Source organism: Lemur catta, chromosome 8 (genome assembly GCF_020740605.2).
Source record: "Lemur catta isolate mLemCat1 chromosome 8, mLemCat1.pri, whole genome shotgun sequence".
Taxonomy (NCBI): Eukaryota; Metazoa; Chordata; class Mammalia; order Primates; family Lemuridae; genus Lemur; species Lemur catta.
Window position 1 is genome coordinate 13,752,143 of NC_059135.1, and position 26,075 is coordinate 13,778,217.

Below are 26,075 nucleotides of genomic sequence, written 5' to 3' on the forward strand. Positions count from 1 at the left end.
CCCTTCATTGTCTAAATTAGTTGGAGGTGCTTTTTCTGTCCATTGCAAAAAGCCCTAATTAATACAAAGGATCTTCTTTTCTCTATGCCACATGGAGCGTTGCTAATGTGCTGACTTGGAAATAAAATCCAGCTGAAGTCAATGTCTGAGAATACCATATCTGTGGAGTTATGACCTTGTAAATAAACTTCTAAAACATTTTGAAAGACTTGTTCGCAATAGACCTACTTACCAGCAGCAGAGATTCTATCCTGAGTGGTTTTCTGTAAAATTCAAGTTTGAATGGTTCATTACTTAATAAATACTGCTTAACAAATCACTGGAAACCATATATAAAGTGTTCAGAACTACTCATGTGGTATTTCACAGTCTTTTATAGGACATCAATATCTAGAAACATTGAGATTTGACTAAGAAATAAAAAACATTTACATTTCAAACAACAGTATTTAATTCTTGAAATCCAAAAGGAGACTCCATACATAACCAGAAACAGAAAGTCTTTGTTCCCATAAGATGTGACATTAAAAGTTATATAAGAAAATAAGTTCCATCTCTGAAGATTAAAGTGTAGAAGCCTGAATACTAAGAATAAAAACCAGACATATTTTTTAAAGAAAATATATCTAAAAACCCCTACCATGAAGACACAGAATCTAAAAACATTATATTCAAAAATTGGTAGAAAGATAGTAAAGAGGTTTTTGGGTTTGTTTAATTTCACTTGATTCAGATATTAAGTCTACATCTGATCACAAACTGCCAAGGTTTGCCAAGCGTGAGGAACATAATCAGATTGTAACCCATCTGCAAACAATTTATATTATTTCTTACTGTACTTTAGTCAGATAACACAGATTGAATTCATAATTTTCTTCCAAGAAGTGAGCCTTTGAAGTTGAATAAGGATCTCAAAAATGTACAGGAAGTTAAATTATGAGAAATAGCCAATTAAGAAAAAGTAGCTGTATGTACCATGAAATTATATTTTTCAAGGCTATCGGGGCAGCCCCATTCTTTGTCAACGTGTTATGGAGTGGCGTGAAAGAGTTTCTTTATCCATAAATAAATCACCCACAAGACTGGAAAGAAGTAAGGTTAATGCAAAAAGGGATTGAGAAATAAACTGGTTTTCAACTCCGTTGCACTTTGAATATAGTTTTACTGCTTACTGCTGGATTTAAATTTACCTAGAGAGATTGCCATTTAAATCATGTTGAACACCTACCTCTCAGCCCAGATGGTGGAAGCAAACAAGTGTGAAGCATGCTTTTCTTCGTTTAAGAAAGTAATGCTGCTGCTTTTTAATTTTTATTTTTGGTTGTTGTAGTTATTTTGTTTTTGGCCTGCCAAAGTACACTTCTTTCAATATTCTGTGGTATGCAGAGGTGTTATGTGTGGGGGAGAATGTGGGCAAATGTGCATGGGGTACTGGGAAAATGTAGAGTCTTAAAGCTCCTACCCATTGGGGGTTCAGATTCTCTCTATGGGACTGAGAGGGTCTGCTAGGGGACTCTGGCCAAGAAGGAAAGAGCGCACTGGCCTAGACTCCTAGATCCACCACCAAGGTCTGGATTATTGAGACCCAGTTCCAGCACAATGCATGGCTTACTCTGACAAGGAAGCTGTGCTTTGGGGAACTGTGGCTGAACAGAGTAAAAACCAAGGGTATTCGCAAAGCACCAGCCTCAGAAAATGCTAGATCTGTCAGTGGACTAATGAGATTCCCCAGGCTATCTTGGCAAGATGTTTGGAAGCAGACTTGCCCAATCAGACTGTGTAACCCCTTGGTGTTCTTGAGAGAGGCCCTCGAGAGAGAAAGCAGACTTCTGCATATCTGGGCAAGTAGGGCCTCCATGATTAGCTTGATTATTGAAAGGAGATGTGACCTTATTTGAACCTTAAACATGATAGAGCAGAGCATACTAATTAAAATAAAATCATGCTACAATCTCAGCAGGTGCTGGGTATTTTACAGCTATCATTATGCTAGATCCATAAATGGTCAAATGTGTGTATTTGCTTCAGGGTTACTGTCCCCTCTGTATTCATGGCCAGACTACAGTAGAATGCAATTAACCTTTAACTACGCACAGACTTGGTCCAGTTTAATACATCTTGAATTTGTCTCTTTTTAACTCTGAAAAAGACATGAGATATACAGTCTTTATATTATTACTTATACCTTGATGTTTCTCCCTCCTTAATGTTTTAATATTTTAACTAAATAAGTTATACATTTAAAGTTCCTGATCAGGTAAAACAAACTTTAAAAACAAAACCAACTCATGTCCCACTTCTTTAAGTTGACTTATTTAACCTCTCTTAGCCACTTACTTAAGAACTCTCCTTCTTGGAACTTTTGAAAATTTCTCCCTACAATATAGAAAAATATATGAACTAGAAAAATAAATGGTATTAGTGCATTTTTCATCACAGTGAGTTTAAATATAATGATAGGATAAATCAAACTTCATTAATGTGATATATTCATAGAAAAATCCATATAACTAATTTATAAAGTGACATATAGTCATCCCTCGGTACCCACAGGGGATTGGTTCCAGGACCCCACAGCAAAGTCCAAAAATCCATGGATGCTCAAGTCCCTTATATAAAATAACGTAGTCTTTCCATGTAACCTACAAATATCCTTCTGTATACTTTAAATCATCCCTAGATTACTTATAATACCGAATACAATGTAAATGGTATATAAATAGTTCTTCTGCTTTTTAAATTTGTATCATTCTTTGTTGTTGTATTGTTATTGTTTGGGTTTTTAAAAATATTTTTGATCCGTGGTTGATTGAATCCATGGATGCAGAACCTACAGATACAGAGGGCCAACTGTAATCATTAACTTAAAAATTAGTTAATTTAATCAATTTTCTCAGTGGCGTCCTACATCTGTTATTTTCTAAATTGTTACATTGCTAATATTTCCAGAGCAAATTTTTTAAAATTTTAAGCACTCTAATTTATTAAGTGATTACATTTAATTAGTACTTCAGGTAAAATTGCTTCACACAATTTTTATTTCTCCTTCATTTTAAACATTTTGTGAAAGTGATGCCTCACTTGATAACATTAGATGATCTGGGTGGCAAATCTATTTTGAATGTTAATTGGGCTTTTTTGTTATAATTTAAGACATTGTTTTTTTCTGATTACTAATGGTAGTCAAAATATTACTTTTCTTGAAAGAATTAAGTCATAGATTTGATTTCAGAAGAGATGACTTCCTGATGTGATAGCAATAACTGTTTGAACTCACTCAACATCAATATTTTATTTCCAGTTTATAAAAATTATAACCAAGTTATCCAAGGGGCCTTATAACTGAATTTTTATTGTTCTTTACAGAGAATAATAATGTTGGGTTAGAAGATACTTTAGACAGACAATAGAAAGATACAAACCCATCAACAAAATATTGAAGTTGGCCAAGCATGGCTCACACCTGTAGTTCCAGCACTTTTGGAGGCCGAGGCGGGAGGACCACTTGAGGCCAGGAGTTTAAGACCAGCCTGGGCAACCTAACAAGATGAGACCTTGTTTGTACAAAAGAAATTTTTTAAAAATTCGCTGGGTATGGTAGAGCGTACCTGTAGTCCTAACTACTTGGGAGGCTGAGGCTGGAGGATCCCTTGAGCCCAGGAGTTTGAGGTTGCAAAGAGCTGTGATCCTGCCATTGCACTCCAGCCCTGGAGACAGAGCAAGAGCCTATCTCTTAAAAAACAAAACAAACAAAAAAAGAAGTCACCCTAGCACTTTTTGAGCCAAGCTTGAGATGGGAATGAGTAAGCGAAAATGACAACTGAAGGAGAAGTGAGATGGAAAAAGAAAGATACTCTGCTGAGTGCCAGGCAAATTTCACTTTCCCCAACACATAATCACATAACCATGTAAAGAAGGATAAGGACGGAAGGTTAAGACTGTGTCTAGTCTGGAAGGTCAGGGGAGGCTGCCTAGAGGAGGTGACTTTTAAGCTGAGAAGGAACAGAGACAACATTCCAAACAGAGGGAGACTGAGTTCTGCAAAACGAAGCAGGCCTGTGTTTCTCTGCCATCATTAGTATCTTCCATCCCATCCCTCAGGTTTCTCCGTAAGGATCTGGCTGCACCTCCCTGTCCCTGCCCCCTCAGCTCCACTGACAAATGAAAGGGTAAGGCAGCTGCATATATAAAACGAGTCATAACTTTCAGCTAAAAGAGAATGAGGTTAAGAACCACTGTGAACTCCATTCAACCTGAAAAAGGAAGACCATTATATAAGGCTGCAGAAAAAACCAGGACCCAGTTTATCCACCAGTCTGGAACAAATGAAGGTCAATGTCCCCAAATCCTATAATGACTCCCATATCATCACTGCAGTGATTTCTCAATGGTTTCACTGGTATCCTTGTTTTCTCCTATTTCTTGACATTAGGCTTATGGAAACTTGTTTTTTGCTGGCTTTGCTAGTGAGGGAGTTCCGTGCTGAGCTGTGACAAGTGCTCAACTGATGATGGATCTCATGGATCCATTAAAGAGAAAAGTCTCCTACTAATATGCATTTTTGTCTGTGCTAAGTCTGCATTTGTTTTTCTCAGAAACTTGATCTTTTCTGCAATAATTACCCTAGAAGGCTTTTTCACACTCGTACTAAATGAGATATGGATTGTAATCTGTGCAACTAATCTAAAATGCAAAGAGATTTTACAGAAATATAAAGATTAAGGCAACAAGCCCCATTCCAGGGAAACTGAACCTTCAGATGACGGGGTTTTTTGGCTTTTGACCCTGTTTATTCAACAGCCTTTCTTTGTTTCTATCTACTAAGGGATAGAAGGCAAGTCTGATAAAGACATCAGTTAAGTGCCTGCCCTGATATTCCTGTGGAAAGTGAAATGACACCTATCATGAAAACTGATTATATAGATAAAGCCAATGTATGTACTGGATTTGAAATTTACTACTTTGTTTTTACTATTAAAAAGAAATTACCTAAAAAAGACTAGAAGGCTATATATTAGCTATGACCCACCCTATATTAATAATACAAGTAATTCCACCAGAAAAGGACAATTCTATATACTTGAGAACTCTTACTGTTTCTATTTCTAAGCAAAAAACCTAAATTGCTTCGCTAAAAAGAGAGGACTGATAATGAAAATGCTATTTACCCATTTTAGGGGAGGTAGTGATCAAAGATAAGAAAGGTTAATATTAAACTTCAATGATACAGTTAAAAGATTGGATCAAGAGATGTATACTTGATGTCATAATTGTAGTTTTGAAGCTGGAACAAACTTTAAGCCTATCAATATCAGCAACAAATCAACATAGACGTGGAAAACAAAAGTGTCCTCAATAAACCAGAAAAGTTGAAGAATTACTGGTAGAGAGCCCTAAGGGTTAGCACTATGGATTAATAACCAGAGGGAAAAAACCTTCATGTTAGAGCAGGTCGGGGAGACCATGGAGCTGAGGAGCGGTGGGTTTAAGAAGCAGTGCACACAAGGGTGAGCAACTGGGAGGGTGTATGAGTAGTTGGGCCATTTGGAGAGCTTAGGGCTTTGCCCATTGTCAAAGCCTTGGTTGTGGACACTGGTGCTGTAGAGAGGCAAGATCTGGAGAATTACACATCCCCATGGGCACTAAAGCTTCCACACTCAGAGGAGAAGCTAAAGGTAGATTCCTCCTGCCTACGTGGTTTCTCCTATTTATCCCCCCACCCCCAGAACACTAGATATAACTGGCAGGTGACCAGGAACCATAAGTATGGAGATCGAAGGAAAAAAAGTATCACCAAAAATTTAGGGAGAAATACTACCATAAAAAGGCACCAAATTCCACAAACAAAAGAATTATGAGGAAATAGAGTTAATTAGATAGGCAAAAGAAGATTTCATGATAAATTAACCTCCTCAGAAAATTTGAAAAGCTATCATAGAAAAGAAATAGTTACATATTTTGGAAATTTTAAATGCAATAGACAAATATTAATAAAAGGATGGAATAGCTGAATGAACAAAAGTAAAAAGCAAGTTACCTATGAGGAAATGAAAATCTAACTTGCAATAGACTCTAAATGCTATTGAGTCTTTTCACCCAAGGATATGATACATTATCTCCCTTTATTTACATCTATTTTTTTATTTTTGAGGCAGAGTCTTGCTCTGTCACTCTGGCTAGAGTGCAGTGGCATCATCATAGCTCACTGCAACTTCATACTCCTGGGCTCCAGTGACTACAGGTGCATGCCACCATGCCCAGCTAATTTTTCTATTTTTTGAAGAGTTTGTAGAAACAGGGTCTCACTCTTTCTCAGGCTGGTCTCAAATTCCTGGCCTCAAGTGATCCTTCCACCTCTGCCTCCCAAAGTACTAGGATTACAGGAATGAGCCACCATGCCCAGCCTTATTTACACCTTTTCTGTCTTTCAGTTAAATGTTTTAGTTTTCTTTTAAAAATGAGCTTTCAAAAGAAAACCATTGTCTTGCTAAAGAAGGCTTAAGTCCATTAACCTGCTATTGAACATTGGCAAATTATATTTGTTAAAACTGGAAAAGGAGGAGAAAGAGAAGAAAAAGAGAAATGGCAACAGCAGATGAACTGTGCTCATGTTCATTTTTGGAACAAGAAGACAATTTTATAACATAAACTTCTTTCATATTCTGGGTCATTACTGAAGATGTTAATAGTAACTTTCAAACATTTGACCACAACCCACAGAAAAAATGTGTGCCACACAGTGCACACAAATACATGTGTATGTACAAAGGTTTCATAGAACACATTTACCATAGATTATGAACTGTGATACTTTGTATTCTAATATGTATCATTTTAATTGTTTCAACTGTGGAGTGAAAGCACTTCCTACTCCCAGATGCATATGGCTCCCAGTTTGGGAAGTGTGGTTCTGAGAGATCTTACCAGAAAGGCACTTGCCCACACCTTCCAAAATACCCAATTCCTTCTACATAGAGGGAGTTCTCATTCCCTGGCTTTTGTCAGTGAGTCCCCAGGTACCTGAAACACATGTACAAACACCTCTGGTGCATTTTACGGTGATGTCTCCACGTCCCTTTCCTCTTGGTGGACAGATACTCTGATTTCACTCTATGCCTATTAGACTTTAGTTATAAATGGCTTTTTATAAATTGTATGGACTGAATTTTTGTCCCCTCAACATTCATATGTTGAAGCCCTCACTCCCTAATAGGATGATATTTGGAGGTGGAGCCTTTGGAAAACAATTAGGTTTAGATGAGATCATGAGGGTGGGACCCCTATGAAGGGATTAGCGCCCTTATAAGAAAAGGCAGAGACGGGAGCTTGTTCTCTCACCACCATGAGAGGACATATTGAGCAGGCAGCTGTCTGCAAGCCAGGAAGAGAACCCTCACCAGAACACAACCATGCTGGCACCCTGATCTCAGACTTCCAGCCTCCAGAACTGTGAGAATTAAATTTCTGTTCTTTAAGCCACTCAGTCTATGGTATTTTGTCATGGCAGCCTGAGCAGACTAATACATAAATTTGCAAAGACCCAATACCATAACAACATTCATATATGGTATGAGGAAGTTGATCCCTGGACACCTCTCTCTGTGTTGGGGGGCAGTGAGCTGGCCTGAGCATTATGAAGCCTGCCCCTCAACCTAGGGAAGATTTCCCTCTCCCATTCGTTGTGCAACTCACATCTGCACAAGGAGTGTCAATCGTATAGTGATAGGGAGAAAAGGGTGGGGCAAAGAGGGGCTGTGAGCAAAAACCAAAACAGAAAATTCACTAAAATCTCCAGGAGACAAATGGCCACATAAAGAGTGAGGCAATTCTGATTTTAAACCCCAAGTATCAACTCAAACACTTACTGGCCCTGTAGCTTGGGTAAGTTGCTTTAAACTTCCTATGCCTCAGTTTCCTCATCTGCCAAAAAGGGCTAGTAATTATATCTACCCCATAGCGTTGGATTAAAGGAGATACCGAAAACAATGTGTTTAGTGTAGTGCCAGGCAAAGAAAATCATTCAGTAGATGGTAACTGTCATGGCTGAGAACAGTACATACAGTCACAACTGCCACACACGCAGAGCCAGTGCCGCACAGAGAGAGGGGGCAGCTTCTCTGCTTTCCAAATGAATGCTGGTTTAGGCAGCTTTGTTACCTCGAACATTCCTGAGAGCAACAGGAAACAAGCAAAGAGTATCCAGGGCAGGAGAAGGGAAAAGAAGCAGTTTAGATGTCATTAGAATGTAAGGTCCTTGAAGGATTTTTGTCCCATTCAAAATTGTATCTTGGTATTTAGCGCTGTACATAGTGCATCTCCGGGACTCAGGAAGCACTTGAGAGTTAGATAAATGAGCACCTGGGTGAACGAATTAATGGATGAATGAAAAGTCTGAGAACCAGACTTGGCTATGAGCACGTGTGAAAGCCATTCTGCGTAGTTGGTGGGGGAGCACTTTGCAGGCAGTTGGTATTTGGTGGAAAAGCAAAGGAACTAAAGAGACATTGAAATATCCACTCATTTATTTATTCACTGAATACCAATTACATGCTAGGCATTGTGGGTTATAACAGTTAACAGATCTACCAGTTGCTGGTATCTCGGGAAACCTGGCTTATGTAGGGATTTTTCTCTAAAACATTTTTCTCAATTCATGAAATACTATATTTTATCTTTCCCCCAACTTCTTATTTTCAAAATTGTTAAGCCTACAGAAACAGTGAAAGAACAATGCAATGAATACTCATATTCTCCATTTAGGTCCATCAATTGTTAACACTTTGCTGATTTGCCGTAGAGATAGGTAAATGGATGAATAGATAGGTGTACGTATGTGTATATATGTACACACACACATATATAGGCATGTAGTGGAGGGTTTTGGGCTAAACCATTTGAAATTGAATTTTGGGTATCATGACATTTACCATAAATACCTTAGCATGTGTCTCCTGAGAATAAAGATATTCTCCTACATGATCACAAAACCATTAAAACGTCTAAGAAAATAAATAATACTGCATAAGTAGCATCTCATAGTCAATCCATGTTCAAATGTCCCCCATTGGGTGACATATTTTCATTGGTGATAGTAGTGGTATTTTGGCATATGGAACCAATAATAAGGTGGCAGAAGGCCCAGCAATCTTTTTATTTTTTTCCTTTTTAATCCTAATACGGGAGTCATTGGATAGGAGCAGGGGCTCACAGCACCAGTGGAAGGGCAGAGGATCAGACCTGAAAACAGTCCAGAAACCTGGGCAGCTCCAGAGAGCCATGAAGTAGGACACACAACAATGGTCTTTTAGCAGAGACAATCTGGAAAGAACAGTGCTGCTGCCCACCCCTCAGAACTGCTGGCAAATTCAGCCAGTTCATCTTGGTTTATCACTCCATACTCAAAATCTCTAATGAAAGCAGCCAATTGGCTGGGGCTAGTCCTTGACCTGAGTAGTGGCTGCTAGGAGACAGGGGGAGGCAGGATCTGGATGTTTAGGGAGATGGGGCACTGCTTCTGCCAACATAAACTACAATATGAAATTCCTGAAATCTTGGAAGTGATGAGTTGGATCTGGGTCAGCTGAAACAACAAATATCCACCATTCTGCTTCCTAATCTCATACCACCCAATCCATTCTTCCCAATGTGTTCGATCTTTGTTATACCTGTTGGGGCCACCTGTCCCCAAACATGAAACACACTTTCTTTTTTTTTTTTTTTTTGAGACACAGTCTCGCTCTGTTGCCCGGGTTGGAGTGAGTGCCGTGGCATCAGCCTAGCTCAGAGCAACCTCAAACTCCTGGGCTTAAGCAATCCTTCCACCTCAGCCTCCCAAGTAGCTGGGACTACAGGCATGCGCCACCATGCCCGGCTAATTTTTCTATATATATTTTTAGTTGGACAGATCATTTCTTTCTATTTTTAGTAGAGATGGGGTCTCTTTCTTGCTCAGGCTGGTCTCGAACTCCTGACCTCGAGCGATCCACCCGCCTCGGCCTCCCAGTGAAACACACTTTCTTCATGTTTGGGTTCACTGCAGTTCCTAACACCTAAGGTAATGATTTAAATTAATAAGCACCTTCTGGGTGGGAGACACTATGCTAGGAACACAATGGGTGTTTAATGAATGTTTTATGGGCGCCAGAGCGAATGCAGTCAGTGCTGTGTGGATCCTCCCAGACCTTGGTACTGATGTCCCACATGGGTTGAGCATTTCTTATGTGTCAGGTGCTATAAACCCTTCATGCAATCCTCCCAGCAACCTTCTGAAGGGTCACTGAGCACTGTTTCAACTCCCTTTTCAGATGAGGAAATCTGCCCACAAGCTAACAAAAAGTAGCATAACGAGAATTATAGCATGGCTCCCTGACTCCAGAGCCCTTGTTCTAAACCTCTCCACAGTGCTAATCAGTTTTGTAATCAACCTTCCGCAACCCAGCGGGCTTTTTCATCAGCCGCAGGACTGACCTTCAAGGTTGCTGGAGTGATAGAATTGTAAACTCTCGGAGCTAGTAGAAAACATGGAGATCAGCTAATCCTACAACTGCATTTTACTGTCATGGAAACTGAGATCCAATCGACACAGTGCTGGCTATTAGAACATTCCACATATTCTACATCTACTACTGGGAAATCAGGTTCTGAAAACATTTATTATAACAATAACTCAAGTTAAGGTGTGTATTTGCTAACATAACCTTGAAAATACAGTGCAAATGAAACCACAATTCATAAATGTGCTCATTCTTTTTCTTGGGTGGCCTGGTCTTTAGCTATGACCAACATACCCCAATATTTGTTCCTTGTGTATGAGCAATAACAATAATTACAACAACAATGACATTACATTTTTATAAGCAACCTTTCATTTCAGATGTGTAAGGCATTCAGCATCATCAACTCATTAATCATGAGAACACTTCTTTGAGATTATCTCAGTGGGTAATTTTATTATCCTTTTTATGGATTGAAAAGCTGCAACCAAAGTAGAGTGACATGCCCAAGGTCACTCAACAAATGAGAGACAAAAGCCAAGACTCTTAAATCTTTCTTTCGTGCTCACAGGCATCTATCCTCCTACTAATTAATATTTGGGACATTCAAGTCATGGAGCATATTTTATTAGATTAGCATTTATATACTCTAATGAACTTCATTTTTAGTAAGACAATAAGTTCATTAGGATTACAATTTTAAAAGCCAATTTATTCTTCTTAAGATGGATATATCAGGTGCTGTTTCTAACATATCCTTGCATTCCATCCTTAAGTTCATTTCATTTTTTTAAATCTTGCTTTTTTTCATATTTCTATTCTTTTTTAAGGCTTCATTATTATTTTTTTCAAGCAGTTTTAGGCTCACAGCAAAATTAAGAGGAAGGTAGAGTGATTTCCCATATACCCCTGCACAGTCCCGTCATCAACCCCACCAGAGTGAAGCAATTATTAGAATTGCTGAATCCCTACATTGACAGGTCATTATGACCCAAAGTCCACAGTTCACATTAGAGTTCGCTCTTGGTGTTGTATATTCTATGAGTTTGGATAAGTGTATAATGACCTGTATGCATCATTGTAGTATCATACTGAGTGTTTTCAATGCCCCAAAAATCCTGTGTTGTGCCTATTCATCCCTCCTCCCCCCAGTCCCTGGAAACCACTTTGCTGTCTTTACTGTCTCCATAGTTTTGCCTTTTCCAGAATGGCAACTGGAATCATACAGCATGTAGCCTTTTCAGATTGTCCTCTTTCACTTAGTAATAATGCATTTAAGTTTTCTCCATGTCTTTCCATGGCTTGATAGCTCATTTCTTTGTATTGCTAAATAATATTCCATTGTCTGGATGTACCACAGTTTATCCGTTCAAGTCCATTTCATTTTTAATTGGGTATGGTACCTTGGTAACTAATGATAGATAATTAGGAGCAGGCGGGGAGATGAACAGGAAGCCTGAAATTTAAGAAAAATGCCTTCCTTCTCGAGCAAGGATCTCCTTCTCCTTCTTCTGTTCTTCCTTGTAGTCACAGAGGAGGTTCTACGAATTGCTGGCTCTTTTAGAGTGTTTTATTTCAAGAGAAGTGAGACATGGAGGAAAGAAATCTCAGTGCACCAGTCACTTGGGTTCTCTGGGCTTCAGTGTCTCCAACTTTAAAATGACAGGGCTGGAGAGAGATTTCAGGGGTCCCTCTAAGCTCTACCAAGAATGCTACCTTCTTTTATTTCACCTTTGACATCTGCTTCTATCTAATGGTTTCAAAGAAAGGCTTACTTTATACATGTCAGCAAAAATACTTTGCCTGTATATTTATGTAAATGTTCTACAAAACCAAATCTTTGTTTCATGGACCCTGGTTAATTTCATTTTATTTTCACTTATCTATCGCTTCTTTTTTCCCCCTTGCTCATGAAATTCCAACAGCCTGAGAGTCCGACAAACTCCAAGATTCTTCTTAGATGCATAAAATGTACCTTGATGGTACTATTTTCAAATAGGGCTTTGTCTATGAATTAACAGAGAGGTCAGAATAGACTGGTTTCTGCCAGGATTACAGTTATCAATTTCACCATGTTCCAGACTTAGTTTCCTTGCAAGGAAATGCTTACAAATGCCACTACCAAATTTCCCTATTTTGGATCAGAATTAACTGCCTTACTCATATAAGCACTTTTTAGTGATTCTCTAACAGCAGTACAATGTTTTTTTTTTTTCTAAAAAAAGAATTATATAAAGCAATATCTTCATAATTAATTCATGATACAAAATTATAAAGGGTTGAACCAAAATCTCATGCATTTGGGTAGTTCTAGGAGCAGATCTTTTCCAGATTGCTCTAAATAATTAATCCAGGTTACAAAAATATTACATCTAGACTATCAATTACCCCAAGATCTGCCTGTCACCCCTTTTTTTTTAAATTGACTTTATTTTTTAGACCAGTTTTAGGTTCACAGCAATATTCAGTGGAAAGTACAGAGTTGCCGTATTCCCTGCTCTTTTTTAGCAGTTTAAGCTGGTTTGGGTTTCTTCTACTCACAACCCCAAAATACCCTAACTAATATAGAAATTTAAATGACTTGATGATATATACTACTGGATCTTTGAGTATTATTATTATCACGATGATAATAAATATTTCATGTGTTCATAACCACTTCCAGCTGGTAAAGTCTTTTAAAATTAAATTTTTACCTACATCAGTTGTGTTAACTGTTAGTTAAACATGATTGGCTTCAACTTGTCATCTGTCAACCCCTTTCCTTGGAATCTATGTTTTAATGACCTCTTGGTTGCCAGACTCTACTAACTCGGATTTCACACTGCGTCCCTCCCTAGTCTCTCAGCTCCTGCTGGTTCTCTGCTCCCTCCCAAGCCTGCCAGCATTTCTGGGTTCCTTTGAAGTGACCTTTTGAAGGATTATTGTGAAACTGCAGACTTTTCTGTGAAAATCTACGTGGAGCACACTTAGTTCATGTTCTAAACCCAGCTTACTAGTATGTTAGTTGTGTCAACAGAATCAATGTTAAAACAATGTTCACTTCAAAAAACATGAATTACTTTATATTTCTTATTAAAAATAATAACCATGTATATGGTTCCTTATTAATTCTACAACTTTTTTTTTATTCTGGCATATCTAAAAGTGATTTTACATATTTACACAGTGATGCTATTGCTGACTTTTGCAAGGGGCCTAATTGTCTCAGAATCGATAAAATATATTAACTAGGTTTGTGCTTTACGTAAGCCGGAGAGGAGAGCTGAAGGGCTGAAGGGCTTAGGCTTCACTCTTAATCTATTTTAGGATCACATTACCTAGCGTGGAGAACGGCTATCTCTATCATAAAACATCCCAGCTGTTGAATTGCCCTCAGCCACACCACAGGGCAGTTTATATTAGAAAATGAAAAAGAGTCGCATGTCCAATTGAAATGACAGGGAGAAATTTGACGTCAAGTAAACGACCGTTTACAGAAGGCAGTGTACTTTCCAATCAGACAAACCTACTCTTTATTCAAAAGCACCACCGCTTCTAAAACAGTGGGTCGATTTAGTTCCTGGAACCAAAAGAACACAAGAGCATTATGTTTTTTATTAATAAATTGCATTACTAAGTCAAGGGGAAACAGTGCAGGCTTCTCCTTTTAGGAGAGCGGCATGCCCATCTCCCGGCCCCTTATGTCATATTACACACTGCTGTTACAGGGGAACATACTTGCCCTCCTCCCCTTCCTTTTCCTTTCAGGACAAATGAAGTCAAGGGCAGTTCTGGCAGCTCAGTGAGGCAGGCGGAGTCTGCACCAAGCCGGGGAGCTTCTTTAATGCTATAAAGGTAGTTCTGAGCCAAATGGCTCTGACAAGATTAACCATAAAAACCAGGTGTGACTTGTTTTTCCATTCATGACAGAGCAGGTTGGAATTTCAGTGCAGTTTACCAACCCTCCGTTTATATTGATTTATTTCAGGAAAGTGATACCCTCTAATCTTTAACATTTTAAGTTTGTTTTTTTTTCAAAAAAGTTTCATATGAATTTGTTATTTTCATGGGTGCTTTTGCCTTTTAAAGATTTCTTTCTGATTATAAATATAGCCCATATTAAGTAGAGATCATTGTGAAAAAATTTAGAGAGATCCCAAGAAGGAAATAAAAATTACCTTTAACTACTATTCCCATGCAGAAATAACCACTGTTGACCCTTAGGGTTTATTTTATTTTATTTTATTTTTTTGCTATTGTTGTTTGTGTTCTTTTTATAATTCATTCTCTAATTTATTTAGTCCCTTGGGTTTTCTACATTTTAGTTTCAAAACATCCCTTTGAAGGAGGCGGATCAGGAATTGTTATGTCCGTTTTGCCGATGAGAAACCGGTGCAATTCCATGACATGTCCGGAGGCGCACAGAAAATCAGTATCAGACCCCAAAGTGTCCTCACGATGGCTGCCCCAGAGCACTCGGGGCCACTCTTTGTAGATCAGCTTCCTCGCTTCACTGCTTCTTGCAACCATGTTCCTCAACGGTGGGGAAGGATTTATTTTTTTTTCAACGATTGCAATGACAGTTACTTTTCATTATTCCAGATTCTATACTTGCAAATTCGCCTACACGTGAAATGTATCATAACCCCCAAATCAGTACCCCCTGTGCTTTCTTGGTCACTTGTGGACAGGCTCAGAGCAGTGAAAATATGTGAGCCTACCCCTCCCTTGTCATGCATATTCCCCGTTGAGGTCAAACAAATTACAAAATACAATACATTTTGTATTATTATTGTTGTTGTTTTTGTTGTTGCATAATATTAAATGGCGTGGCCTTTCAGAAAATTCAGCTTATGCAAGAGGGTCTGACTTACAGTGTATACTTCTTCCTGCTGTGGATGCTGGCGTGTTGTCTTAGAGTTTTCGAGGGTCACCTCCCTGGCACCCTCAAGAGCACTTCTGCCTCCCGCCATAGCAATTAACCACCTGTTTCAAACTCTGACGCTTGTTACCTGAAGCACCCCTGTCTCATGCCTGGTTCACTGGGAGGTATCAGGGTAGCCCATTTTCAAGTTAGGGCAGGCTTGTTTCTGCTTTTGTTTTGGGAGCGTTTATGTCAGGGTCCTAAGGGCCTGACCACCCACCCTGCTTTCATGATTGTTCCTTTCAGGAGGTGAAGGGTACCCCACGCAAGAATTTCTGCTGTCCTGCTCTGACACCCCAGAGTCTCTTAGGCAGATATGCAGATTAGACCTCAGTGCTTTGAAAGAAAAATATTAAAAAAAAAAAAAAAGAAAGAAAGAAAAATATTTACCTCTTGCTGCCAAGGAAATATACAAATAACTTGTGGAGAAGTCTCAGAATTTCAGTACAATAAGCTGAAATAAATCAGAACATATATAGATTTGCTTACTCCTTAAAGAAACCTTAGTTTCAAAAAGACAAACGCACTAGATAAAATTATATGAAAGGAGGAGAATGTTCATAGAAAGTTTTTTTTTTCTCCAGGAAATACTAGAGCGTAGGTTTTTCTGAGAAATTCAAAATGGGACTGATGACAGGCATCTAACGTATAATAAAGTAGTTCAATTGGTTATAAATAGATGTTTTGTTTATATTTAATGTGAATTGCAGTTTCATAATGAGAACAGTTATGTTGCCAACCAAAATAGCCATCACTAGTGAAAGATAATTTCTTATTCAATTATTCCAGGAAAAGAAGGGCAAAATAATTTGGGAATAAACAAATTATATTCATTTTTATATTTGTGGTATGAAGATAATTATTTATGCTTAAAATATATACCTTTATTGTAATGGTCGTTGCAAAATGTAAAATATAAAAGATGTTAAAATCAAACATTGTGGAAAACCAAATTATCATAGCTGGTAGATTCTGACTGCCACTCTGATGAAGTCAAGAAAATATAGTTCAAACAAGGAACTTCTGAGAGCTGTCAATAAGTATTGATATCAACCTCAACCATAATAAGAAATATGTAAATGAAAACCACATGGGGATTCCCTTTTTTTCCCAACCCATACAATTAGCAAAAAACAGGAAGTTTGGTAACATGCAATGCTGGCAAGGCTAGAGGAAACAAGTTTGTCATATCTGGCTGTTGGGAGTACAATAGAGTGATTTGACAATATGTAACAAAATTACAGTTGCATTTACTGTCTGCTCCAGAAATCCCAGTTCAGTAAATGTGTTACACATATGTACCAGCACATACAGGAAAAGAAATATGTTCAAGGTTATTCATTACAGTGTTGCTTGAAAGAGCAAAGATTAGGAACAACTCACCCATCGAAGGGGAAATGGTTGGTCAAACGAACTATAGTACTTGTGCATAATAATATACTATGCAGCTATAAAAAAGAACAAGTGGTACAACGTGAATGAACCTTGAAAATATGTTATGTGAAAGAAGCCAGTCACAAAGGACCGTATATTATATGATTTCATTTGCATAAAATGTCCAGAATGGGCAATCTATAGAGACAGAAAGCAGATTAGTGATTGTCTTGGGCAAAGGAGTGGGAGTGGGGTGGAGAGTTTGGGGGTGATGGCTAGAGTATAGGGTTTGTTTTGGAGGTAATAAAAATGCAATAAAATTGAAGGTGGTGATAGACCCATAACTCTGTGAATATAGTAAAAGCCATTGAATTGTACATTTCTTTCTTTTTTTTTTTGAGACAGTGTCTCACTCTGTTGCCCGGGCTAGAGTGAGTGCTGTGGCGTCAGCCTAGCTCACAGCAACCTCAAACTCTTGGGCTCAAGCAATCCTTCCGCCTCAGCCTCCTGAGTAGCTGGGACTACAGGCATGTGCCACCATGCCCAACTAATTTTTTTCTATATAGATTTTTAGCTATCCAGATCATTTCTTTCTAATTTTTAGTAGAGGCAGGGTCTCGCTCTTGCTCAGGCTGGTCTCTAACTCCTGAGCTCGAGCAATCCTCCCACCTCGGCCTCCCAGAGTGCTGAATTGTACATTTCATATGGATGAATTGTATAGCATGTGAATTGTATCTTAATAAAGCTGTATTACAAAAGAATATCTGTCTCAGACCAAGACTACCAAAAAAAAAAAAAAAAAAAAAGAAAGAGAGAAAGAAGAATAAGGATGCTCTCTTCATACTGATATAAGGTCTCTAGGATATATTAAAAAGAGCAAAATGTAGAACAGCCAACTTATTATACTATCTTCTAAGTAGGAAAAGGGGAAAATAAAAATGTGGGTTTTTTTCATATGCATAAAGAAACACTGGGAGGGAGGATATACATGAAACTAATTAAAGTGCTCACCTGAGGTGGGGGAAGATATAGACAGAGCCAAAGTGTCCATGTATTTGTTACCAGACTTCTTGACAATGGGTATTAATTTGATATGATTGGTTTAGCCAATGCACACACTTAACACTATGTTTTAATCTTGGGACAATATTTTAAATTATCCAGGCATATACACATTATTTTTCCCAAACAGATAGCTTTATCAAACTGCCCTGATAGTGTGCTTGTTTGTTCTATTAGGAGATGTTTGCATTTGGACTCATCAAAGGATGGAAAAGTCACAGCCAGAAATATGCAGAGACATCTGGATGAATTGATGAACTGGCTTCATCTAGCACGTGTCCCCAAGCTCCATTCCTCAGCCCATGTGCAAGGAGCTCCTCATACCACCGTGGCAAGGTTCCCCAGCACCACAGATTGTCACCCACATGCTTGCTGATGTGACCAGGAAGGGAAATGAAGGCAAGTGACACGTGGAACAGATTCACCTTAATACAGTACTTTGAAGATGAAGCTGTTGAGTTCTGCTTTCTGATACAGGAAAGAAAATTATAATTCACAGATTCCAAATATTAATACAATCTCAGCTCTTTCAACTGATTTTAATCCATCTCCACAATGGAGACAGATCATAAGCTGGCACTGCATGCTGTTCTGTCTGAGAGCTGGTGGGAGGCATGGCGTTGCCCTGGACACCAGCGAGGGAGAGACGTCCACAGCTCACGTGGTACGGTTGTTCCTGACCTGTGCCTGGGGATTCACTCTTCAGTGTGTGTCTCTAGATGTTCTGTTGGAGTCTCTGTCTGCAAAAACACAAACTTGAAATGTCAAACATGTTATTTCTCTTAGACCGCAATTCAGTAAATTGTCCAGTTACTCCATTATATCAAGATCAGGGAAAAACAAATTCAAAAGAAATTATTTTTAATAAAAATGGTGGAAATCCCCATTAAATTAGGGATGAAGGACTGACAAAAAAAATGCATTCTTTCTTAAGACAAATTGTCAACCGTAACAACCTCCTTAATAAAAAATATATTGTGTCAGAAAACTATTAGTAAATATACTGTATATAAAATCAGACCCCATATAAAATCACTTGTACCCTGCTTAACTCTATGGGAGGATTGGAAAAGGGAGATGAAGTTAGCCCTAAAATGAAGACTCTGTTGTCATTTTTTATTTATTCATTCTATTTTATCCAAACTACAGTATACCACAGGATCTGAGAAAAAGGCACCATTCTTAGATTAAGGAAAATCAGCATTAACTTCTGCATTTATATCATTTATGTTTCTGTGTCCAAAACATCATCTTGTTAATGTTCACCCCAAATATAATATTGCCCTTAATGAATCTGAGTTTTGCAAAATAATTTATGGTGAGACATTTATTCCAAACAAGACTGACATGAAAAGATATTAAATGAAAAAAGAATTGCAAAAATAGTATGTATAATACATCATGTTACTTTAAAAAGTATGATTTTTATTATGCTTAGGAAGAAAACTAGAAAAAATATATATCAAACTCTTACCAGTGATTACTGTTAAGAGTAAGGATATTTTAACTTTTTATTTCACTTATCTGTGTTTTTTATAGTTAGCATAATTTTTTCTATAGTCCCAAGAAATAATAAAAATATTCTCTTTTAGAACACAGATAAGAAATCTAAAGAAAGAAGGGATCTGATAGGTATAGACACCCAGTACATCAGAAGGCAGCCTGGATAAGTCATGGTTTCTCGTACAAATGTTCTCAACACAAAACTGATTTCCCTTTCTATCAATATTTCTCTCCCTCAAATTGGGTAGTCATGCACAGGACAAATTAAATAGCTAGACATGGTATACCCTGGGTGATTGGTTTCTTGTCATTATTTCCAAAGAGTGGTTTCAATAAATCAATTTACTTGCATTGTGATATAAACTAAGATAACTGACAGTTGGCTAATTTTTAAAATAAAAACAATCAAACAAAAAAATCTGAGAGCTTTTCTCAAGGGCTTTTTTTCCTCTCATTTGCATAATGCAACAATGTTCCTTAATGTTTTTCTATTTGCATATTTTAACCTTAGTATTTTGCACCAAAGCATAAATATTCCATTGAAAATACCTAACAGTTTTCTTAGGTAAAAGAAAATAGAATTAATCCCCAGATAATTTTTAAATAATAGTAACCTCATTTTGTCATCTTGGTTAATGTACTGATTCTATATTAACCTTCTTGGGTTCTAGAAAAATAAATTTTAAAAGAAATATTTTTTACGGCTTAATAGGAAAATGTTTACTAAAATTAAAAGTAATTTTGGAATGGCAGTGATTTCTTAAAATGCAGCAAGAATATATGTCTAATTGCTTATGTTTGTTCTAACAACAATGCCACATTTTTCCTGGACTTACAGTAAGAATTTCTTAGCTCGTATTTTAGTCACCTAATGGAATCCACTCGTGCTCCAGTCAATCATTCATTCAGCCAGTCTCTGTTGAGTTTCTACTCTATGCCCGACCCTGGGGGTGCAGCAGTGAGTAAAACTCTTCCAGTGTTCCCTGCCTTCTGAACTGGGCCATTTGCAGACTCTCTGGTCCAACTCCGTGTTCTGTAACTGGCTGGAACGTGGGCGGGAAGTCCACTTGTTCCATGTGCACAGCCTTCCAGTTGAGGATAGGAAGGCAGTGAGGGTATTCTCGCTTTGGCTTCTATGGCCCAAGCACTGCTAATGGGAGAAGCTCTGCACTGGAGAGAAGGGGTCCTCTGGACATTGGGACTGACTAGCCACTTTATCCCCATTCATTTGAGTGCCTGTGGGAAGCTCATGGTGTTGTTTTGGATGGGACAGGTACCAGTGACATCATCACTACTGTCATTAGTGGTGTTTAATGTTACCCCTGCTAAATCAAAGTCCTTAAGAGGGCACATACTGTGTCTTATAGTCCTTTGTATTCTCCTGAAAAGCTTATGTAGTACATGGGTTTCACAGAGCAAGGGTTTAATGAATGTTTATCTATATATTTTGCCTTCTTTTAGGAAGATAATAACCACACATCAAGCATGATCATCCAATTGTGTGAGAGAAGGGGTAGAATCATGAAGAGAAGGCTAAACAGAATAAGATGCCAGTCTTACTGGATTCGACTGCCTATGCATGGAATTGAACTTCATCTCCTCTCTGTTCCTCACTCGTCACCTCCCCTTCCTATCCACAATTCTCACCAGGACCATGAAAACAGTGCAAAGTGAAATTCCAGGTTGGATCCTTCATAACCAGCTTATCTGTACCCTTAAACATGTAACAGTTAAGAAAATACTCGGTATTTCTCCATAAACTTCTTAACCTTTCCTTGAGTGATAAAGACAACTAATTCCTCTTAGTTAATGCAATACAAACCTTCAAGAAAGTAATCACAAAATTGCATGCAAGTAACAACATATAGGAACTCTAAGAAGTGTCCTTCCTCTGAAGAATTCCATCATTTGGTATAGTGATATAATTTCCAAAATTACATTTGCAACGTTGAATAATAAAAAGACCTAAGATTTTAATGAATTAATCCTTAAATCACTTTAAGTTATAGCAGTGTGATTATCTGAATTTGGAAATGGGAAACCCTGAAGTGTGTGGCAGAAAATAATTTTTGTATGGATAGCAATTTGCCAGCTTCAAGAGGGAACTACACTTAAAGATGTATGGGCAGTGTGCATAGCTTTCATTTCCAGAACTTGGTAAAATGGCTCCTTTAAGGTCCTGGCTACAGTTGAATGTGAATCTAGAATGAACACCAGTAGGCGTCACTGGGCCATGGGCCCATCCTGCCCGACACCCAAATCCCACCTCACACCTGAGGCTCCTGGGATTAGGATTCAGACATAATTGTACGCCTGAAAGAGAGCCCCACTATAGAACCAAGTAGCCCAAGTGGCTTTCGGCTGAAGTATTCTCCAGTCAAGTAGTAGGTCAGATCTGAATGAGCAAACCTGTCACGTTAATGCGGGGTGGAGGGGTGGGGGTGGGGGTGGGGGACTGTTGGTCCAATGAGCTACACCTGGGCCACACCTACTCCTTCAGTGATATGTGCTTATCTCAAAGTTCCCGTGCCCCAGGAGGTGCAAGCAGAGGGGGCTGCCACCCTGAGTCACCTGTCAACACAGCTGAGTCACCTCTCGGTGTATCACCTACAGGGCATTTTCTGGACAATAGATAGTCTGGGATCTTAAAATATCAACCCACACCATTCTTTAAATATTATCTTGAAAATTAGAATAATTAAAAAGAAAAGGAGGAATTATGTTTCTAGGTGCCACTCAGAATCAGGAGATTTACCGTGTTTTAGTCACCACAGTTAAAATAAGTCGTTAGTCATCCTCTTCCTGAATCTAAACTGTCTTGTCTTTAAGAATTATAATTGCAGTCATCCATCGCTTAACAGTGGGGATAAGTTCTGAGAAATTCATTGTTAGGTGATTTTGTCATAATGTGAACATCACAGAGTGTACTTAGGCAAACCTAGGTGGGGCAGCCTGCTACACGCCTAGGCTGTAGGGTATAGCCTATTGCTCCTAAGCTACAAACCTGTACTGCATATTACTGCGCTGAACACTGTGGGCAACTGTAACACAGTGGTATTTGTATAGGTAAACATATTTAAATATAGAAAACATACAGTAAAATTACAATATAAGAGATTTAAAAATGATGCATCTATATAGGGCAGCTCCATTATAATCTTATGGGACCACCATTGTATTTGAGGCCCATTGTTGAATGAAACGTTGTTATTTGATGCATGTCTGTATTTAAATGCAAATTCAGTGGCAGTGATAAAGTAATAGGCAGAAAGTTGACCACTGAATGACTGGAGCTTTAAAGAAAAAAAAAAAAGGCCAAGAACTGGCTTTGAAAACTTTCAAATAATTCCTTTCAAAAGCATTATTAGGACAATTTTTCCCAAAGGCAGATGGCATCAAGTTCAAAAGGAATAAGGACTTGATGAGAAGCCTATGCCTCCTGCAGCCAAAGAAGATAAGCTTCAGGAAAGATTATTTTGGGGGAGGAGGGAGTTTGGGGGAAAGATGGTGACCCTTTTATATTTATTTGAGGTAGCATTAACTTGAGCAAATAAATGTCATCTGCATTTATTTGCTTAGGGTTCAGAGACCCTCACAGCAGTCACAGAAATCTGTCCTAACAAGATTAAACATTCCTGAAAATGATCTCTGGAGCATGGTCCCTAGGAAGTCTTTCCTTTAACATTAGGTATAGATCCTGCTTGTCGGGCTCCTGTTTTTAATCTTTGTCATGTAGGAAAAAAAATTTCCCCAACCAGAAAAAGCTAAGGTCTTTGACACATTAAGGGCGGATTTCAAAAGCTGAGGTTTACCTGCAGTTTGGGTGCAACAGGGGAGACTCCCTGAGGCCTGAGGCTCGGGTATAGTAGGAACAGTTCACAGCCCCTATAGCTCAGCAAGCTCATGCCACTGCTCCTCAGTGCCCAGGGTGGCGACCCACTGCAAGGAGCCACGGTCCATCTGCTAGGGGACTGTCAGCTCCTTAAGGCCAGATCTCAGGCCTGTTTCCTCCATTGCTGGACATTCACACCCAGTGTAGTATCTGGCACAGAGACAACACTCAGTAAGTATGTGCTGAGTGACGACTAAATAAAGGAACATCAGCTCATGGGCAGCCGATTCTGAGGTTTCTGGTTCAGGATCTATACTGCCTTGCCAGGATATCCCTTGATCTCTGGGTGTCAACTACTGCAGTGTAAATATAAGAAATGAGTAGCCCTTTCCTGCAGCAACTCTCCAGCATGAGGGTACGCCTGTGTGTGTTACGGGCATTGTTCACAGTTCCAAGAAACATCCTAGGCAGTTTTCCAACATGGCAAGGCTGATGTCTTCACTGTCATTTCATTTATGGTGCAAAAGCAAAGAAGTGGCCAGGACCTCACTCTTAGACTGAGACCCTCGGCGCTATGGAGGGATATTTTCAGGGAGGGGAAGGCTGTCTAGAGTCATTGTCTAGAGGGCGTTTTTCCATAACAAGCTCTCTTCAAGGAGTGCCTCGAATTGGCACATTATACATAGCCCATAAAAGAAAACACAACAAAGGGCAGACAAAAAATGGCTTTTCATCTGTCAGAGTGTGAAGTATCCTTTTGATTTATCCTCTGAGCAAAGTTCTGCTTGTACTACAAATATTTATTCTAGTAACAATGAATACAACAGGATGTAGGACCAAAGAATGCTACGTACAGTGGAACTCTGTTGAAAAAATGGAGGATGTCTAGGTAAAGTTTGAATGTGACAGTAAATTTGCTGATCGCAGAACTTTACCTTGTCCCTCTGGGCAAGGTGACATTTGGAGGGAAGTGTGGTAAACTTGGAATGAGCAAGGTAATTGATGGAGTTATTCTACAGACTGTAAGTAATATGCATAAAGCAGGCTGACATATAGCTGGTACTTAAATAAATAGTAGCCATTATTTTATTAAAATAGTTATTATTGCTAACTGTTGTAGACTGAATTGTGTGTCAGCTTCCCAACTCCCCACCAAATTCATATGTTGAAGCCCTAACCCCAGATTTGACTATACGGATGCTCCTTGACTTATGATGGGTTATGCCATGATAAACCTATCATAAATTGAAAGTACTGTAAGTCAAAAATACATTTAACACACCCAATATACCAAACATCATAGCTTAGCCTAGCCTACCTTAAACATGCTCAGGATACTTTCATTATCCTGCAGTTGGGTAAATCATCTAACACAAAGCCTATTTTATAATTAATTGTTGATTATCTCATGTAATTTATTGAATAATGTAGTGAAAGTGAAAAGCAGAAATGGTTGTATGGGTACTCAAAATACGGTTTCTACTGAATGATGTCACTTTCACACGATTGTAGTCAAAAAAGCGTAAGTCGCATTGCTGTAAGTCGGGGATCTTCTGTATGTGGAGTTAGGGCCTCTAAGGAGGTAATTTAGGTAAAGTGGGGTGACAAGAGCTGGGCCCTAATGTAATAGAATGGGCGTAGTTACAAGAAGAAGAGATACCAGAGAGCTCACTCTCTACCCTCCCGTGCACAGAAGAAAGACCATGACCACATGAGGACATGATGAGAAGATGTCCATCTACAAGCCAGGAGGAGAGGTCTCACCACAAACCAACCCTGCTGGCTCCTACATCTTGAACTTCCAACCACCAGAACTGCAAGAAAATAAATCTGTTTTTTAAGCCACAGCATCATTTTCTTATGGCATTTTCTTATGGCAGCCCAATACAACACTGATTTAGATGTATACTTATTATGTACCCAGAATAAGTAAAAATAAAAATATTAAAAAAAAAAACCACTGATTTACATTTGTAGACCAAAGACAGACTCCACATGGATACTGCTGGCAAAATAATCTACTCATTTGTGCCCCGCAATTTAGAATTGGAAAAACTCTGAAAAAGATTCTATTTTACTGTACCTAACCTAAGCAGGGGACAGACTGTGTTTTTTGACCTATGGATAAAAAGCAGGACAATCCTATGGGGAATTCTACATGGATCAGAAAATCTAGGTGGGAGCCTTATGGTCTTACATAATCCACATCATGACCTCCCTTTTCTCCCTGGGTACAATAGGATGGTCTTTCACTGGGTTGCAAATCTTGTTTTGGTTTTGCAAGCCTCAAAATAATATGTCAGGGCCAGGCGTGGTGGCTCACGCCTGTAATCCTAACACTCTGGGAGGCCGAGGCGGGCGGATTGTTTGAGCTCAGGAGTTCGAGACCAGCCTGAGCAAGAGCAAGACCCCGTCTCTACTAAAAATAGAAAGAAATTATATGGACAGCTAAAATTATATAGAAAAAATTAGCCAGGCATGGTGGCACATGCCTGTAGTCCCAGCTACTTGGGAGGCTGAGGCAGGAGGATCGTTTGAGCCCAGGAGTTTGAGGTTGCTGTGAGCTAGGCTGACGCCACGGCACTCTAGCCTGGGCAACAGAGTGAGACTCTGTCCCTAGAAACAAAAAATTAAAAAAAATATATATATCAGAATTCATTTATATACAGAATATCTCTAGAAATATGCACAAGAAATTGGTAATAGTAACTGTCTTCAGAGGAAGAATTGAGGGTAAGGATGGAATTCTTTAAAAATAATATTTCTATACTTCTGTACTTTTCTTTATGCTTTAAGAGAATTATTTCTGCCCTTTAAAAAATACTAGTCTGCAGTATTTTTTTTTATACCTCTTGAATTTTGATGATGTCCAGAAATAACATTTTATTGAAGTAGAAGAAAGAGG

At 38.6% G+C, this 26,075-nt stretch overlaps 1 long non-coding RNA gene across 1 annotated transcript in view; it reads right to left on the bottom strand.

Annotated features, from left to right (window-relative positions):
- Window positions 1-18,496: 18,496 nt before the first annotated feature.
- The window catches only part of LOC123643473, a 49,020-nt gene continuing 41,441 nt past the window's right edge, over window positions 18,497-26,075 (bottom strand). Inside the window, exon 5 of the long non-coding RNA XR_006736804.1 lies at window positions 18,497-18,575. This is a non-coding gene — a long non-coding RNA (uncharacterized LOC123643473). The remainder of the gene's footprint in view (window positions 18,576-26,075) is intronic.